Genomic DNA, 8,341 nt, shown 5'->3' with positions numbered 1-8,341 from the left:
GCTCTGTGGGGCAGTGTGCCCTGTGTAGGGTATGGCTGTGTGCTGTGGGGCTGTGAGCCCTGTGCAGTGTGGGGCTGGGTGCTCAGGTCCCCTGTATGTTGAGGGGCACTGTGTTCAGGGGCCTGGTGCCCTGAATGCTGTGGGGCTGAGGTCAGGACCCCACTATGATCTGGGGGTCAGCCTGTGTCTCACATGATGTGGGGCTCAGTCCCCTGTGTGATGTGGCCATCTATGGGGGTCAGGTCCTTCATGTGGGGTCGGGCTGTGCCCCATGTCTGGTTTGGGGTTGTGGGTCAGGGCCTCCATGTGGGGTGGGGTGGGGCTGTTCCCCATGTCTGGTTTGAGTCTGAGGGTCAGGCCCTGCCGTGCCATCTGGTGTGAGACTGCAGCTTCTGTTTCCCATGGAATGGAGTCCCTTTGGGAGCCAGGGCTGGGGGAGAATCACGCAGACACTGTGACATTTGTGAGGGAACCGCAGCTCCGTCTGTGGAGCAGGGGTGGAGGTGAAAACAAGGTAGGAGAATGAGTCATGGAGGTCTAGAAGTGACAGGAGCTGTAAGAGTAATTTCCGTCCTGTCTCCTGCTGTAGGGCAGGAGCCAGCTTAGACCTGGTATCAAACCTGTTCTTTAAAGGTCCTGCAATAAAGAGGAGTAAAAGGGAAAGTAGAAATGAAAGAAGTGTGGGAAGAGCCTGTGGGATTTCCCTGCTGGGCTGCTATTCCCTTCCTTGAGCCTTGTTTGACAATGCAGCTCTCAAGGACAGTCTGAATTTGTGTTTTTATTCCATGCAGCAGAACCAGCAAAATGGCCAAGCCTGCAGGCATGAGCCACAAGTTCCCAAACCAAGGATTATTTCCCTGACTCAGTATTCCCCATCTCCTTTAATGGAGGCACTTCATTTGTTCTCACAGCCTAAAACTTCCAACTGAGCTGTTATTTCTTTCTGTGCTGAGAAATCTTATCCCAGGTGGGGCTGCACCCTTCACTGTTGCTCTCTTTACACCAACCATGGTTGTTTTTTTCCTTAAAACTAAACCCTGTCATTATCAAATATTATAATCTGATACTTTTCCATCTAATTCATTTTCCTGCATGGAGGTGGTGGCCCCATGTCCCTCAGTCTGTGGGGATCCCTCCCCAGCCCCACACGTGAACTTTGGGGTCTGTATTTGGAGCTGTATTTGTGGAGGTGACATCATGGCAGTTTTTTTCCATGGCAACAGGAGGATGCTGAACACTGGAGCTGAACACAAGGAGATTTTCAATGGCAACAGAGCAGGCAGCCAAAGGCAAGTCTGAGATGTTAATTAGTTAATTAGGGTAAAAATAAAGATGAATGTGGGAAATCCCAGAGGCTGACAGGCTCATGCTTTCAGTTTAATGTTTTCTTGCTGACACACCTCCCATAAATACATTTAATCAGGATTAGTCCCATTTTAGAGAGGGGAAAACAGAGGTGCTGAGAAGAAAACTGTGATCAGACAACATTGGCTGGGGGCAGATCCTTCCAACACCTCCTTTCTGCTCCTTGGCCTTGGCTGCAATCATTCCTTGGGATTTTCAGAGCTGTGCAGCCTGTCAGTGTGACTGTGGTGGGTGTTTCTCTGTTCTGCCCATGAGGAAGGACTTTCCTCCTCAGTCTCTGGAGCAGGGATGGGCTCCTGGAGGTGTGGGTTTCCTGTGGGTTCCATGCAGGGTCCTTGAATTTTCTGGAGACTCTGCTATCATACAATTACATATTTATTCATTTAAACATGAGGTAAATATTCAGATTTGTTTTTAATAAACGCTTATTTATTTAAACCAGCAGACTTTGGCTGTGCTGGAATGAGAGAGCTCACAATGGTGGAGGTTGGATGGTGGAATTTCATTGAAATTATCTCTGGTCCTTACACCCCAAACAGGTCAGTGTTCCTTGCCCACACACAAACCTGCTGCAGGGAGGAGGAAGAGGAAGAAGAAGAAGAGGAGGAAAAGGAGGAGGATAAAGATGAGGAGGAGGAGGAGGCAATCCCTGCCCAACCCTATGTTATCACTTTTTAATCATCAGTCTCCCTACAGAGTGATTATTTGTTTCTTCAGAGCATTCCAGGCTGAGGAAAATGGCATTTACATACAGAACACACATGGAGATCATGGGAAGTGCTTGTTGCTGCCCATCCAGCAGGAGATTTGGTTTAGTATTAGTTTTTTTCTAGTTTTGGGGTTTTTTTGTAAGTTTTGAGCCCATGTGAATCTCCCAGCACAAGAGCACCACACGAGCACACTTGAGTGAGCTGGTAATGAGCCTGGAAAACCTGTTCTGTGCTTGGCCAGTCCCAGAATCCACCCAGGCATGAACCAGGACTGGGAATATTCCTCTGTGGTGGCTGGAGGTGCTGCTGTTGCCTGGCCCCAGGTGGGTAAAACCACAGGCATTGAGATGGCACTTAGGTGATCTCAAATGTTACTTTTAGCTTGTCCCCTCCCTGGTTTTGCCTCATTTACACCCATTCCATTCCCCACTGCTGCTCCCTGGGAGGGGCTGGCCCTCATCCATGGTGGGGTGTCTTGAGCAGAGCCAGCCTGGAGAGGATGAGGAGGAACAAACACCTGTGAGCTGTTCTGGGCAGCACTTTTGATCACTGTGGTGATGCAGCTTCAGCATCAGCACTAAATATTAATTCCCCCCAAACAACTCCATGTGTGTCTTCCTGAGGTCTCACACTTGCCTCATCCACCCTATTAGATGTTGCTTTATCTTCTAAACAAATACCCTGCTGCTACCACATTTGTTGGTTTGAATCCCAGGATTTCTCCTGGCATATGTTATTTTCTTCCCAGAAGCCACAAGCTGTGGTAAACAAACATTTACAGGCACTGGGAACACGGGACCTGTGTTTTGCCATGGCTGACTTATTTGTCTGGCAAGAGCCATAAATTCTGGAGGGTCAAGGCTGAAGTCAGCCCTGGGAGCTGGGCTTAGGAAAAAATTCTTGATCAGATATTTGTTTGTGGAGTTTCTTGCCATTTCCTCCAAAACACATTGTTCTTGGGGGAGAGGATGGGTCATTAGGGGCGCCACATGTCTGGTTATGCCAATCCTGCAGTGTGGATGTGTCCTTGGAGGCCAGGGGGAGAAAGAGGAGCTTTACCTTCGGTGTGCTGTGACCCAGGCTCGGTGTCCAGCTCTGCTTTGGGACAATGTCCGAGTCTGTGTCCCTCCAGCTGCCTCAGTTTCCCCTTTCTACAAGTTTTTCCAGGGTTTAAGTGTAAGTTGCTCAGGGCAGGGACTGTACCCCACCAGTGACAGCATTGCTCCTGTGGGGAGGGTCCTTGTGTACCCCCATGGGTGGGGGCTGTGCTTGAGGGGCTTTGGGGGTTCCTGGGGGGGAGAGGGTGCAGGAGCTGAGATTCGAATGGGGGCAACAGCAAGGCTGGAAGAGACATCCAGCCTAGGGCTGCACTGGAGGCCAGTGAGCAGTGATGCACGCTGATTTTGGGGGGCTTTAGGGTGCTTTCCTTCCTTTGAATGAGAAAGGGGATGACAAAGGTGAATGCGGTGGGTTCTTCCCCTCCCGGCAGCTGCTGCGGAAAATCCCGAGGAGATAAATCGTGGGCATGGGTGAGGGGAGTTTCAGCCTCTTTTCTCCACCAGCCTGCCCAGCTCAGGGGCATCTCCTCCGCCCGGATGGGCTTCGCCCCTCGCCCGTTGTCTCCCCCGCAGCCCCCGGGCTCAGGAGGCGAGCGAGGGGAGGGGGAAGCGCCGGGGTGTTCGAGGGGATTGTCATGGTTACCTCCCTGACAAAACAAATGGCTCCACTGGGTGATGATGATGGTGATGGTCACCCAGACAGCTCCGGACACTTTGAGTCAGCGGCGGGGGGCAGAGCCCCACCCTGGCGGTGCAGACGCCCCCCATCCCAGGGGAGCCAGACCCCCTCCCGGCTCCGGGCTCAGCCTCCCCGCCGGGGCACATGTTGCTGCAGCCCGTTCGGTAAGACCCTTCCTCGCCCCCCCGGGACCCCCGGGCTCCCCGGCTTCCCCCAGCCCCGCTGCTGGGGAGGGTCCGGGGGGTGCAGCCACCGGTTGCTGAGGTGGTTGGTGGTGCAGCGCTCCCCCACCCCAAGCCCCGGCGCTTGCTCCTCTCCCTCTCTCCCTCCCTTTCCCTCTCTCCTCATCTCCCTCTCTCCCTGCCTTCCAGAGACAGCGCTCCGCAGCCGTGCCTGCCGCCTTCGGGATTCCTCCTGCCCCTCCTGCCCTCCCCAGCCCAGCCGCAGAGGGGCTGCAAGAGTGGGTGAAGTTGCTCCAACCCCCCCATCCCTTTCTTCATTCTCCTCCTCCTCTCTCCCAGGAAAGGTAAGAAAAGCAGTGGCTACTCTCCAGTTGCTCTTGCACCGTTTTAGCTCCGCAGGGGTGGGTGTGAGGGGTGTGTGTGTGTGTCACTTCCCAAGGCTGTGCACGATCCCAGCACAAAGCTGCTCACTGTAAAGATCCCTGTCATAATATTTGTGCAGGCACAAGCCCACACTTTGCAAGCTGCTGCTTCCCAGCCTTGCTTTTTTCCCAGCTGGATGCTGAGTCCTGGAACATCCCATCCCTCCCCAAAAATTGTACAGACTTTAGTAGTGACTGTGTCCATCTCAGTGCAGGCAGAGGACAGGGATGGACGGGGGGATGATGCTGGGGGTGATGGGCTGTTGCTGTCCTGGGCAGCCAAGTGGGATAACCCATCTGTGGACACACTGTTTGGGGAAGGAGGAGTGACCTTGGCAGAGTGAGGAGGGCTGATCCCCCCAGAAAGGCTCAAAACACTGAGACCTGGCTGGAATCCACCACACTGGCTGGGGCGGGCAGGACAGGGGTGGATGGAGAAGGGCTGTGCTGCTCCTGGGGGCCCTGTGTGTCTCCTTGGATCTGGATGCACCCCAGGCAGGAAGTCGCCTGCCTGGTCGGTTTTGGTGGTGTCTGGGCCAACACCTCCCCTCTGGCTCAGCCCAGGGGTCTTCCCCCCAGCTGTGAGCCTGGCAAGGTGGGGGTTAATTAACCCCTGTGTCAGAAATGTGTGATTAACAGCTCTAGGAAGGGGCCTGGGACAGGAATCCAGGTCTGTGACACCCAACTCTGGGGCCAGACTGGTGGTGCAAGACACTTGCCGGGGTTATGGCTGACAGTCCCCAAAGTCTGTCTCTGCCAGGGCTGTCAGTCATGGCCCAACCTGGCACTGTGTCACCTCAGGAAGGGGCACCTGGCTGCTTCCACTGGCTCCTGGCAGGAGAAGTTGCTTCCTAGCCTTTCCTCAGTTTCCATATCTGAGGCCTCAGGGTGTCCTTGGGGCCAGCAATCCTTGTCGCTGCTGTGGCAGTGGGGGCCCTTGCTGTCACCCTCTGGGGGCCTGCAGTGGCTGTTTTCCTGGTTTTCCATTAAGTGGGATATTCTGCTTGCAGTTTGAGGCAAGGGGAGGCTGGAGATGGGAGAACAGTTCCTGTAGCCTTTGCTGAGAGTGTCTCACAAGTCTGCCATGGTGGATCCAGGGCTCTTCCAGATAGGACAGTGCTATGGGTGCTCTTTCAAACTCCATTTCCTGCTCTTCCTAGAGATATTTAGGGGGTTGATCCCAGTTTCCTGACCAGGTTTGAGCCTTGTGCTTTGGAGGAAAGCATCTGGAGGACTCCTGCATGTCTTAGTCATGACCTGCAGTGATGTGGATTGGGTAGGTGAAGTCAGGGGTGCCTCAGCATCTCCCTGAGCCTTGAGGCCCTGAAAACCAGGGAGAATTCCCAAGGGTGATTCTGCTGGAGAGCCCTGACAGTTTGGGAAGTGCAAGGCTTCTCCTGTCTTGGATTTACAAACAGTGGGGGTGGTTTTTTCCCGGTGGAGATTATTCAGGAATGCTGATGGGAGGCTGTGGTGCAACAGGCATCCCTGGCCAGCTCTGTCCACCTGTACATCTCCACAGGGCGCTCCGGCTGTCGTCATCCTGGCGAGCCACTGGATGTCAGTGTTGATTGAGACAGACGACGTGGAAGGAATATTTTACCCAGCTGCAGAAAGCCAGGCGTCCTCTGAGCAGTGGGGATGTGCCCCGCGTCTAGCTGGGACCTGGAGGCGACATCTCCAAGGGAACCAGCTTGTGGTCGGTCAGGGGTTACAGCAGGGCGGGGCAGTGATTCAGCTGCTCAAAAATGCGTTTGATGCAAGGTGTGACACCAGGGCTGCTCCTGACACGGCAGCCTGCCTGTCCTGGAGGGCAGAAGCAGCCGGGCTGCCACTGATTTCTGCCCTTCAGGCAGCAGGGCTGGGTGGAGCTGTGTCGGGTTTTATCCCAGCTCCTGCTTTGACTATCCCTATCCTGTTGTCGGCTGTGGATGCCACAGATCCTGTGGTGACCCCAGCCCACTCCTGGGAGTCATGTCCTGCCAGAAGCCAGGCTGTGTGCTCACAGTTTTGCTCTGTTTTCCTTTTCAATGCATGAAAATTCACCTTAGAGGAGCATTACTCTGCCCTTGTCTTTACTCCACGTGCTCAGACAGAGTTTTTGAGGGCTCATCAGTGCTTAGAGACACAGACGGACAACCCAGGAAGCTCCAAGCAGTGCTTCAAGCCCCACCCCCATTTTCCAGGCACATTAACACTTTTTCCTATCCCATAAAATCCAGCCCCAGCCTCTGGGGAGTGCTGGGACAGACGCTGCAGCCCTGTGAGGGGCTGGAGCCCGTGCTCTGGCTCCAGTCCTGTGCTTCCTGTGTGTCATGGGGATGTCACAGCAGCATCAGCCCTTCCCCATCAGTGGGGCACAGGGTCTGGTTGAGGGTATTGCCTGCAGTGGGATGATCACACTTCTGTGTCTCCCTCCCCTCCGTGGCCAGGAAGAGCAGTGGATTGTCATGGAAAGGAAGTGGGGAATAAAAGATCAATCCAGTAGCAGCCTGGTCCAGAACGCAGCTGGCCAAGGGACAATGTCTGTCCCTGCCCTGAGGTGCTCCCCAGTTGATGGGATTACAGGTGTATTTTGAGGGCTGAAGGTGGTTTCCCTTTTTCCTGGGATGCCAGATGAAGTGCGAGGTCGGGAGGCACCTGGCCAGGTCTGTGGGATGGCCCTGTGCCTGCTGTGTGTGACACGTTTGGTGGCAGTGAGGGGACACACTGAGGACTGAGTGTGTCTAGGGGTACTCTGTGCAGCATTAACTGTTGGTAATTTTTTTGAGATGCAGGATCCTGCTGTTGGTAATTTTTTGGGGATGCAGGGTCCTGCTGTTGGTAATTTTTTTTGAATGCAGGGTCCTGCCAGGTCCCACCCTGAGAGTCCAGGCCCCATGGCCTGAACGGAGACTGGGTGCACATCCCAGAGCAGCAAAGGCAGGATGGGGAGCAGGCAAGGGGCCAGTGCTGAGCTCCTGAGTGGCACAGGGGAGAGATTCCAGCCTTCCCACTGCTCTCCCTCACTCCAGCCTTTCTGCTGCTCTCCCTTTCCATGCTGCAGTCACTTGATGGCGTTGGTGACACAAGCTGTGTGGAGCAGCCCCACGGCTCTGCTGGCAGCGTCCACTGTCAAAGGGTTTTTGCTGGGAAGAGCCCTCTGAGCCCTCCCTGTCCTTGTGGGGCCAAGTTTTCAGCTAACACACCAGTGAGAGCTGGTGCCAGGCTCTGAGCCACCTCAGAGGTGCAGGAGAGGTGCAGCTTTCCTGGCTGGATTAAACAGGAGATAGCACAGGGCTCTGCATCTCACCAAGGGTCCCTTAGTGCTTGTTCTGGCCCAGGTGATGCAGAAATCCCTGCTGGCAAGTGGCTCCCATGGGGGCTATGTCCCCAGTGTTCCATGGGTGCAGGAGATGTGAGAGGCTTGGATCTCACCCGTGGCTCTGTACCAAGTCCCCAGTTCCAAGCTGAAGTCACGCTCCTGGAGCCCAAATTCACCCCTCTGGCAGTCCCATAATGAATTCCTGTGGTGCCAAGCTGTTAGAGAGCTTCTTCCTGTTATTATTTCTTCCCTAAGGTAAAATAATTCTCCCTCCTTCCTCCCCCACCTGGCATTTAATCACTTGCCCATACCTTGGTGGCCTCTGCCACATACTGAAGTGAGGGGACCTTCACTGTGTCTCCCTGTGGCAGGTGAACCCTTGCCAGCTCCTGCCTTCCCAGGCCCTGTTGGCATGGCTTGGAGCATCCTGCTTGGGATGGCCTCCCCTGGCTCAGCTGGGACTCCATCCATCCCCTGACTGTGGGGGCTGTATCCCCATGGATGCATCCCCAACCTCTCTGGGCAGCTCCTGGCATGAGCAGCGTTTGTGCTGGAAGGAGGGGTGGATTAAATCGGGAATTTAAGTTTTTTGGCCGGGATCCAGGGGCGTGCCTTGGGATT

The sequence above is a fragment of the Ammospiza caudacuta genome, chromosome 22 (assembly GCF_027887145.1).
Source record: "Ammospiza caudacuta isolate bAmmCau1 chromosome 22, bAmmCau1.pri, whole genome shotgun sequence".
Lineage (NCBI taxonomy): Eukaryota > Metazoa > Chordata > Aves > Passeriformes > Passerellidae > Ammospiza > Ammospiza caudacuta.
Note: the sequence above shows the minus strand (reverse complement) of the source record.